The sequence below is a fragment of the Macaca mulatta genome, chromosome 10, assembly GCF_049350105.2.
Source record: "Macaca mulatta isolate MMU2019108-1 chromosome 10, T2T-MMU8v2.0, whole genome shotgun sequence".
In the NCBI taxonomy this organism is placed as follows: domain Eukaryota; kingdom Metazoa; phylum Chordata; class Mammalia; order Primates; family Cercopithecidae; genus Macaca; species Macaca mulatta.
This window is the reverse complement of record NC_133415.1, coordinates 102,410,209-102,421,722: the sequence shown is the minus strand read 5'-3', so window position 1 is coordinate 102,421,722 and position 11,514 is coordinate 102,410,209.

The window sequence follows — 11,514 nt, the reverse complement described above, 5'->3', positions numbered from 1 at the left end:
GGGCTTGGCCCACGCTAAGCACACAGTCCGTGACTGCGAATGTGGATTTTACGATCAACCTCTTTTGGTTTTTTTGCTCATCATCTTCTCTCCTGCCCTAGACCAACTCCAGGGAGCTTCTTTCACAATCGAGCATACAAAATCGGCACCACCTGGCACAGTGCAAAGGAGCCACTCTGCCCGTCACCACGTTCACACCCCAGCCACAGACCTCTCCCTGGAGTCCCTCAGCTGCCTCCTCACTGGCCTCCCTGTCTCCATGCCTGCCCTCCTCCATTGCTTTCTCCCCACTGCTGCCCAAGGGAATCTCTCAAAACCAGTGTTTTTGAGCACTAGGAGGGCTCTGGATCTATGTAGAGCACTTTACCTACATTATCTTACTGAATCCTTAGAACAAACCTTTGAGGCAAATGCTGAGATCATTCATTACGGAGGAGAGAAAACACGCTCAGAGAGGTGCCGTAACTGACCTAAAATCACAGAGCAAGTAAGTGGCAGAGCTAGGATTTGAAACCAGGTTTGTCTGAGATTAGACCTTATAACTGGGATGTTAGCTGCATCTCCTACTCACTAAAACAGTGGGGGTGCTTCAGAATCCCCTCAGAGGGGGCCTGTTACAATGGGGAGCCACATCCAGGGTGGACCCCAGGAACCCACATTTTGACAACCTCCCCCAGCTCCTGTTGTAGGCGATTCTGATGCCTGTGGTCTATAACGCACTTGGGAAAAGCCTCTCAGATCTTGTTGCTCTTCTTCCTAAAACTATCAATGGTTCCCTTTTCTACTCTGAATCGAGTCCGAAGTCCTGGGCACGTGGCCTTTTCTCCCATTCACTGTAGTGTTTGAGCTTGCATCTGGTCTTTCACCCCTTTGCTCAGGCACGCTCCCTGCCTGTGACACCCCGCCAGCCTTCCTTCTCCCTGGGCCTGGTGGGTTCCCACTGGTGCTGGGCTGGGCGTTAGGACTTCTGGGTTTTAGCTCCATGGGATAGTAGTCTCCCAGCATAACCCTGGACCATCCTTCACTCTCTTTGGGCCTTAGTTTCTCCACTGGAGCCAGAGATGTGACTGGATGCTGGCTGTGTAAACAGAGATGGTAAAGGCAGGCTCTTGCTGCCAAAGCCAGGCCTCTGGGCCTCCCCATCTGTTTGCAGGTCAGCAGCCTGTGTTCCTGGCAGGTGCTAAACACTCACTCACGCTGCTGAGAAGATCCAGGGAGGTCCGGCTCCAGTGCCATGACTGCAGTTGCTTGGGCCAAATCAATGTTTCCACATCTTATCTCTAACTGGCTCAGTCATAATATTGAGACACTTGGCCTCAAGTTGAGAAATGTAGTGACTCAGGGAGATAGCAGCTGTGGCCAGCTCCTGACCCCTGATGGGGACACACCCTTCCAGAAAGAGAAATGGACTTTCCCTACCAGAAGCTCTTCGTGAGGGGAGAAGGAAACTGAGGACCAGAGAGGAGAAACAACTTGCCTGAAGCCACACAGCTACATAGTGGCGTGTGTGCGTTTAATATTTACTGAGCACCTACTATGTGCAAGTCTCCACGGCGGGTGCTATGAAGACAGGCATTAGCAAACAGGACAGAGAAGGGATTTGTTCTTGTGGGAATTTTAGTCACAGCCAAATCTTCTTATTATTACTTTTTTCAGAGACAGAATATCTCTCTGCCCCCCGGGCTGGAATGCAGTGGTGCGAACTCAGCTCACTGCAGCCTCGACCTCCCGGGTTCAAGAGGTTCTTGTGCCTCAACCCCCCAAGTAGCTGAGACTACAGGCACATGCCACCACGCTTGGCTAAGTTTGTGTGTGTGTGTGTGTGTGTGTAGAGACTGGGTTTTGTCATGTTGCGCGGGCTGGTCTCAAATTCCTGGGCTCAAGTGATCCACCCGTCTCTGCCTCCCACAGTGCTAGAATTACACATGTGAGCCACTGCGCCTGACCGACCCTTGATATTATTGAAGGTTAACATTTACAAAGCTTTTATCATGTGCTGGTCACCATTCTAAGTACTTATTAAATCTTTATAATTACCCAGTGAGATGGCTGCTGTCATTTTACAGATAAGGAAACTGAGGCATAGTGAGGTTGACACTCACTTGGGGCCACATGCTAGTAGTATAGTGGGCTGAATGGTGGGCCTCTAAGAAATCAGGTTCTCCTAATGAGCCTGCAAATATTACTTTATATGGTAAAGTCTTTGCAAATATGATCAAATTAAGGATTTTGTGATAAGGATATTATCTGGGATTATCCTGCTGGGCTCTAAATGTTATCACATGTATTAAAAGCATGCATGTCACATGCTTCATAACAGGAAGGCCAAGGGAGGGTGGACAGACACACAGAAAAGAAGAAGACAATGTGAAGACCAAGGCAGAGATGGCAGTGATGTGGCTACAAGCAAAGGAATGCTGGCAGCCACCAGCAGCTGGAAGAGGCATGGAGTGATTTCTCCCCCAGAGCCTCCTGTGGGAGCATGGCCTGCTGACACCTTGACTTCAGCTGAGTGAAACTGATGTTCACCCTCCGGCCTCCAGAACTGTGTCAGAATAAACTTCTGTTGTTTTGAGCCATCGAGTTTGTGGCAATTTGTTATGACAGCCGCAGGAAACTAAGCCTAACAGCTAGGAAATGGCCATGCCAGGATTCAAACCCTAACAGCCTTCCAATTTCTAGCTTTACAGATGTGCCTTACTCTGTTTTTTTGTTTTTTTTTTTTTTTTTTTTTTTTTTTTTTTTTCGGTCATCTGTCAATCCTAGTCCTGCAAGAAGGTAGATAAGATTGCTCAAAAAACAAACTCTGGTAGGTCAGCTGACTGTTGCACTGAGGTTAGTCTTTGCTGGGGGACCAGGCTCTCCTTGAGATGGTTTCTTCTCCTGCAGCTGGTTAGCCCAGGTTTGTTCTCATGGTGGCTATCCAGAGTTCCAACAGAGAGGGGAGAAATGAAGAAGACTCTTGAGGCCTAGGTTGGAAGCGGGCACAGCATCACTTCCCTTGGATTCCAGTGGTCAGAGCAAGTCTCAAGGCCAAGCCCAGATTCAGATCATGTGGAAATAAACTCACATTGCAAACAGCTTGAGTGCAGGAAGGTCATTAATTAGAGCATCAATGTGAAAAAACTACCCTAGTCTCTACCTCCAGCTCTAGAAGTAGGAAGGCGACACAGGCCTGACCAATATGAGCTAGAGAAAGAAGCAAAGGAATTTGCACCTGACTTTAATAAGGCCAACCAGAGTTAGTCCCAGAATCTCCTTCCACTGGCATTGCCAAGCTGCCAGGGAATAAGGGCTGCTAAGGCTATCTTGACACGAAACAGGGAGAGGCTGACTGAGGGAGAAGCCAATACAAAGGAAAGCATCGCTAAGAGAGAGAAGTGAGTCCTGGTAACATCCATGGAGCCCCTGGATCCTTCCATACCTGAAGCTGTTTTTCTTCCCAGTTCCCTGAAGCCAGGATTTCCCACCATTGGACTTTCCCTGCTTGAGCCATTAAATTATTGTTATTATTATTGTCAATCAGGTAGAGAGAGAGAGAGAAAGAGTTTTTCCTTTCGGGATCAAGCGCCATGGTCAATTGAAGCACAAATGCCTCTGAATTCTTGCCTTACAACCAGGAATGGGAATACACAGTTAATAGGAGCAGAGAAAAGGCAGGCTTCGAAGTTGAACATCCTGGAATCTAATGATGCCTCCATTACTTGCAAGCTCCATGATGTTGGTTAAGGGAGTCATGATTCTTTTCATCCAGAATGGTTATGAGGATTCAAGGAGCTTGTGTACCTACACGGCTCAGTGCAGAAGGGACACTCGCTAAATGGCATTTCCTAACCTTGATCTCTCTCCTCGGAGCTGTTTCCCTGTTACCAAAGTGGTGTTCAGGCAGAAGCTTCTTGAAGAGGAGCAGAGGAAGGTGGGAAACTGATCAATGGAGTTTGTCCCTGAAACACCCCAGGGGAAGCCTGTCTTGCCTAAATAAACAGTTTAAATGATTAGCCTGGCTTAAGATCTTGTATTTCTTCCAATGTGAGGGCTCATGACCGACATCAAACCAGCGACACAGAACAGTAGCAGGGACTTTTGTTGTTTTTATTAAATGCCACACACATGCGTACCTATCTCCCTCAGAGGAAACTGAGATTCGGAGAGGTTAAGTGACCTGCCTGAGGTCACATAGTGGCAAAGCCAAGATGTAAACCCAGGTCCTCTGGCTCCAGCATGTCTCTTGCTCCTAATCACTGAACTAGATGACATCCATGAAAAATGCAAAAGGCTCATTTTTCTTTGCATATCTGAGTTCAGAGTAAGGAAAAGTTCAACTCCAACACACCAGCATATCTACGTAAACAGACCCTTAATTTTTGTGTGCAGGAAGGAGCATTCCAGGGCTTATAAACTAGCTATGCTTGGGCTGCTTCCAGGCCTGGACATATTTTATTCGGTCCACACAGTGTCTTACATATTGGAAAAATGCACATTGGAAAAATAAGCCTTTCCCCCACTAGCTTCTCTTAAAAACCATAGGGCTGGAGTTGAGCAGTGAGGTTGGATTTGAAGGGGGTGTCTGTCCACTGTAGGGGGAGGATGGGGAAGAGGCTTCGACCCCTGAATACAGCTCAGTCTGAGGCGGTTTCCTGTGCCCTGGGGAGACGCCATCCGGGTCCTGGGTTCCCCAAGAGGCGGCCATTCACTCCGACAGGGAGAACAATGACCTCTTGTTCTCCTGCCAGCCTGGAGTCCCAGGAGTGGGGAGAGGCAGCCTGGGCCTCTGATTGGAGCCCAGACTCTGCCATTCCTGGTTCTGTGGCCTTGCCTTCTGTCTGGGCTTCCCATTCCTCATCTGTAAAATGGGCACAAAGCCATCCCTGCCCAGCTTTCAACCCTCCCACCCCACTTTCTGACCCGCCTTTGGGGGCTCATCCTTCCTACCTTGTTTGGTTGACCATCAAGGTCTGTGGGCGGGCACGTGACCCAAACACGGCCAATCAGACTTGCTCGTGGGAGAATCAGGAACTGAAGGGGAACGAACGCTGAGATTGGAAACAGCTGGAGCCCCAAAGACCTGGCTGCTGGTTCCCACTCCCCACCCCTGGCTCCTGCTCCCTATGTTCCTGGAGCTGCTCGTTCCTGTCCTTTCCAAGTCCCAGCTGGTCAACTTTTCCTTCCAATACCTCGTCCCCACCTTTTCTTTTTTTTAAATTAGCCAGGGTTGGTTTCTGAGGCTTGAAGAAACCCAAGTACTCTGCCTGATGCCAGCATGACAATTTCTGCTTCTAAAGCTGGTATGAGGGTCAAATGCTATGCACTAGAGTATAAACTGTAAAGTGCCATCCACACATGAGGAATTGTCCAGGCACTGGCACATCGCAGTTATGAACTTGGGCCTCAGAATCAGAATTTGATTCCCAGCTCCACCCCTTTCTTGCTGTGTGACCTTGGGCTGCTTGATTCCCCTCTCTGAGCCTCAGTTTCCTCACCTGGAAAATGGAGATGATACTGGTATTAAGACCAGCTATATACTTTGTGGGTTCCGGAGCAAAGTAAAATGATGGGGACCCTTGTTCAAAAATAATTAAGAATTTCAAGCTGGTGACAGGACAGTGCTAAGCCGAGCATGAGGCCATTCTAGGTGCAGGAGCCTATGTGAGTGCCCAGGTCGCATGTCCATGAAGCTGGCCCTGGCTGCATAGAGCTTGCTGTGAATATGGCATCTTATCCAGGCTGGGCAAGGAGTGGAAAGCTGTATCACTCTAATTCTTATATGGTTGCCTCCCACAAAGCCCTGGAGAAGGTTTACAAAGTGAGAATGTAATAATATAATAGGTTTCATCCATTGACCACCAAGTGCGAAACAGGTACTTCACATACTACTTTATTCGGCTTCAGAATGGAGAACTTTCTTCTATTGCAAGTGACAGAAACTCAACCCAAATTGGCTCAAACAAGCAAACAAAAATAATTTAATGATTCACGTGGTCAGGAGCATTCTGGCTTCAGGTATGGCTGAATCCGGGGGTTCAAATGATTTCTCAAGAAATTGTACTTCCCTGTCTCTTGGTTCTGCTGCCCTGTAAGTTGGTTTCATTCTCAGACAGGCTGTCTCCAGGCAGAGGCAAAGGTGGTCCCCCAGTATCCTGCCAGGTCAGAAATCACAGGCAGGAGGTCCTTCTGATCACCAAATAAACGGTGAGGGAGACACAGAACTCTCTCCATTTCTCTTCTGTGTGTCTGGTACTAGTGGAGGGAGGTTGGGAGGCTGTGATAATAATGCTAATAGCCCACATTTATCCAAGGCTTTACATACTTCCGGAGATTAACTCTTTTCATCCTCACAACCAACTCCTTTTGACACCTGGGGAAACAGAGGCACAGATAAGCAACATGCCTGAGACCTTTTAAGTGGGGGGATGCCAGGCTTTGAGTTCACATCGTCTGGCCATGGAGCCCAGCCTTTCTCACTCTAGCCCTCTGCGGACATGCAGGACATGTAGACATTGGGGCTACATGATGGTCTGTGCATCAGAATTTGGAGCTGTGAACCATGAGCATGGCTGAACACCCACCAGAGATTTCTATTTTGTTTTGTTTAAAGCAGTGAAATGTTTGTGTGTTTGAGATGAGGTTTTTTTTTTTTTTTTTTGAGACAGTGTCTCACTCTATTGCCCAGGCTGCAGTCTAGTGGCACCATCTTAGCTCACTCAACCTCTGCCTCCCCGTTCAAGCGATTCTCCTGCCTCAGCCTCCCGAGTAGCTGGGATTACAGGTGCCCGCCACCATGCCCAGCTAATTTTTGTATTTTTAGTAGAGATGGGGTTTCACCATGTAGGCCAGGCTGGTCTTGAACTCCTGACCTCAGGTGATCCACCCGCCTCAGCCTCCGAAAGTGCTGGGATTATATGCGTGAGCCACCGTGCCTGGCTGACATGAGATCTGACATGAATATAGAACAGACACAGGAGCTGATGCCTGGTGAAGTAGGGCTAGGGGATTATTGCCCTCTGGGGACGTGCTGGGGTGGGAGGGAGAGGAATGGGGGTCACACAGGCTTGTTGCATTGTGATCTGAGACTATTGTACTTTTATTCTGCTTTTAAAAAAATTATTGCAGTGTTCTTTGCGGCTTACTGGGTAGCCAGTGTTTGTGAATGTTCATCACGTTATTTTGACCTTCTATTTCCCCGTTTTTTTTCTCTTGGTATTTCAAGAGCTGAGAGAAGTGACTTAAAGTGTCCTTGCTCTATAACTATCTGTTGCTGGGTTATCTGGTGCATGGATGCTCACACCTTTATTTATATTTATTTATTTATTTATTTATTTGAGGCAGAGTTTTGCTCTGTTGCCCAGGCTAGAGTGCAGTGGTGCAATCTCGGGTCACTACAGCTTCTGTCTCTGGGGTTCAAGTGATTCTCGTGCCTCAGCCTCCCGAGTTGCTGGGATTACAGGTGTGCACCACCATGCCCGGCTAATTTTTGTACTTTTAATAGAGATGGGGTATCGCTATGTTGGCCAGGGTAGTCTTGAACTCCTGACCTCAGGCAATCTGCCCCCCTCAGCCTCCCAAAGTGCTGGGATTATAGGCATGAGCCACCACGCCCAGCCAATTTTCTTTCTAGTCTTTCTAATGTTTTCTTTATTTCTGTCTCATTTTTTTCTCTTTTTCCATTTCTGTTAACATGTCCTTGCTGTATTTTCTGCAGGGCCTATTTCCTTCCCCTCCAATTTTGTCTTAATTTCTGAGACTTTTTTTTCTTTCTACTTCTTTCCTGAGTGCTAACCCTTCATGTCCATTTCCTCCTTTCGCCTGCCTTCTTCTGTCTGAGTTCTTCAATTTCCTTATTGTTCTCCTTTATAGAGACAGTTGCTCCATTCCATTCTCCTAAGATGTTTTTTTCATTTTTTCTTTTTTTAAATTTGAGATGGAGTTTCACTAGTCGCCCAGGCTGGAGTACAGTGGCGAGATCTTGGCTCACTGCAACCTCTGCCTCCCATTTCAAGTGATCTCCTGCCTCAGCCTCCAGAGTAGCTGGGATTACAGGTAGCTGCCACCACACCCAACTAATTTTTTAGTAGAGATGGGGTTTCACCATGTTGACCAGGCTGGCTTTGAACTCCTGACCTCAGGTGATCCACCTGCCTCAGCCTCCCAAAGTGCTGGGATTACAGGCGTGAGCCACCACACCCAGGCTCCGTTCAGTTCTTTTTTGAATTTATGCCAATATGATTTGGATAAAATTTTCATCCATTTTGTGTTAACACTTCCATCTATTGGTAGATTTTTCTGCTCTTTTCTGCATAATTTACCATAATGTCTTTGTATCAAGGCTTTTACACTTTTTCAAAAACTTGTCATTGGAAGGGCTTGGTTTTCCTGGGTCAGCTATTTGCTGATTGCTCCTGTGGGTGTAAGAAAGAATTAGGGTAGCTTCGTGGGCTCCATAACTGTGATTCTCCTCTGCTGCCATAGAGACAGACTGCTTCCTGCAAATATGTCTTCTCTCTGTAATTCTTCGCTATACCTCCTCTGTTTCTCTGAACCAAACAAGATCCAGGAGAGCTTCTGCTGCTAACAGTACTCACCCAAGCTTCCACATTCATTTTTATAAATAAGGAACATAACTTTCATCTCGGGGCAAGCCCTCATCCCTCAGAAGTGTAGTTTTGCTGATGCTTTCTGAGATTTGTTATCACTGAGCCCACTCACCACTCCCATGTGGCTTCTGCCCTGTCTTAGCTGCTTCACACATGCTCTGAAGCCAATGAATTATATGTCTCTCCTGGCTTTGCTAAAAATGGAGTTTGTGGTCTGGTTTTGTTTATTTGTTTTTCCATTCTTCTTGATCCTCTGGTATAATTTCTAGAAGGAGAGGGTAAATGTGGCCTTAGGCAGCCATTTTTCTACCCCCATTATCTAACTGGATTCTCTTTAGTAACTCTGAGACATAATAAGCAAAGCAGCTATGACTGCCGTCCCATTTTCAATATGAGAAACCAGAAGTTCTGAGGCTCCTGGGGTGCTTCAGGGTGGCAGGAGGACCAGCACTTGGGGTCTGTCTGGATGACAGATCAACATGGTCTCTTTTCTCCTTGTCTTCCATACTACGCTGGCTCTCAGGCAGGATAGCAGGGAGTTGAGGAGACTGAGGTCTGACTTCACCATTTTTTTCCACTACAAAGTGCCAAGGCAGCTGGTTGGGAGCCATAAGGCCACCTGTCCCCCTGTCCTGGGAAAATCAAAGGATGAGAAGCTTGCTGGAGTCCCTCTCCTGTAGCACCCACCACCTCTGGCAGATAGCCTGGGAAAAGGGGCAAGACCACTCCAGAACATCCTCTCACAGGCTAAGATGAGGTCCAGGTGGACTTAGCCTGGGAACGCTGAATGAAAGGCCTCCTAGCCCAGCCATGTTTGCATCTGGATAGCTGCCCCCACCTCTGGGCTCTTAGCCAAGCACATTCCCTACATAATCCTGGCTTTCCTGGGGAAGAATGCTGGAGAATGGCTCCCCTGCAGCTGACATCCTTGCACTTTAGAGACCTACAAATCTCCAAAGGCTCAGGTATGCGCCCATTCTTAGAGACAGTCAGCAGCAAGGCCTGGATGGCAGAAAAGAGGTCATTTCTTCCAACCCTCTGCCTCTGATTCAGACACGCTTTCTCTTCCTGTATAAAAAAGACCAAGTGAAGAGGTTTTCTGTCTTTCATTTCTTCTGTAAAATTCTTGATAAAGAGGCCTGCACAGTGCTTGCAAATAAATACTTGGTAACATGTGCTGAAAGAATTATGCTTCATCTCTTTTGTTGCTGCTGCTGCTGCTGCTGCTGTTAAGACAGGGTCTCACTCTGTCGCCCAGGCTGGAGTACAGTGGCACAATCTTGACTCACTGCAACCTCTGCCTCCCGGTTCAAGCAATTCTCCCACCTCAGCCTCCTTAGTAGCTGGGATTACAGGTGCACGCCACCTTTCCTGGCTAATTTTCGTATTTTTAGTAGAGACGGGGTTTCACCATATTGGCCAGGCTTGTCTTGAACTCCTGACCCCAAGTGATCCACCCACCTCAGCCTCCCAAAGTGCTGGGATTACAGGCTTGAGCTACTGCACCCAGCCTTGCTTCATCTCTCTCTCTCTCTCTAGTTTTTTTGTTTTGTTTTGTTTTTTTGAGACAGAGTTTTCTTTCTTTTGCCCAGGCTAAAGTGCAGTGGTGCGATCAACCCCTGCCTTCTGATTTCAAGTGATTCTCCTGCCTCAGCCTCCTGAGTAGCTGGGATTACAGGCGCCCGCCACTACACCCAGCTAATTTTTGTATTTTTTAGTAGAGACGGTGTTTCACCATGTTGGCCAGGCTGGTCTCGAACTCCTGACCTCATGATCCACCTGTCTCAGCCTCCCAAAGTGTTGGGATTACAGGCGTGAGCCACTGTGCCCGGCATAGCTTCATCTCTTTTATTAAGTGCCTACTGCATGCACTAGACACAAGATCTTCTTGAATTTGTCCAACCACCATGGGAGGGGGGCCCTGTCATCACGATCCTCTTGTACAGATGTACCAAGGCTCCAAGAGTAGAAAGCAGCCTATTCTAATTTAACTGGTACAAAGAACATTCAACCAAAAGGATTCTAAAAAGTTTGGAGATAAAGTATACATTAGTCAATCCTTTTTGCTTAAGAAGATCTCAAAATTTCCATGACTTGTAACGACACGTACGTTTTTCTTCCTCGGACCTCTGCAGGTCAGCTAGGGGTTCTCTACTTCAGGCTGCAGGTTGAGCTCAGGTTTGCTCTGTGGGTCATGGCTCAAAGCAAAAACCAAGGTCAAGTGGAAATATGTGATTCCTCGTGAAACCTCTACTCAGAACTGGCAACTGGTTATTTCTTCATCCTCCACTGGTTCAATTGAGTCACAGGCCCGAGTCCACCATCACTGAGTCAGGGAGATATTCTCTGCCCATAGTGGGAGGCACCACAACCCTGCAGCCAAGGGTGGGAACGTCTAATTCTGATATAGGGAGTGGGTGAGAACTGGAGACTGATTTAATCTACTGCAGCACAGTTCCAGGGGTGGCTAATTAATTATGTGACTTAGCAAAAGCTCTCCTTAGGCTCCAAGGTGGCTGCCACAGCTCTGACCCAATCTCTGGCCACTATTACCAGGTGTGGTACTAGCATGACCAACCTTCCTGGTTTACTCAGGACCGGGAGGTTTCCCAGGATGCGGGGCTCTCAGTGCTAAAACTGGGAAAGTCTGGGCAAACCAGGATGCGTTGGTCACTTGATGTGTGTAGCAGATTGTTTCTGAATATTCGGGGGTAACTGGGGCAACATGTGAGTGTGTGTGTGACAGTAGTGTGTGTGTGTGTGAGTGTGTATGTATATGGGTGTATGTGTGCTGTTATTCCACAGCCCAAGACAGCAAACAACTAAACACTTAGGATGACATGTCACCAGTAGAAATGGTCATTTATTGGCTCCTAATTCCATGGGGGGGATGTCACACTGGGACAGGCCCCCAGTCTGCCCT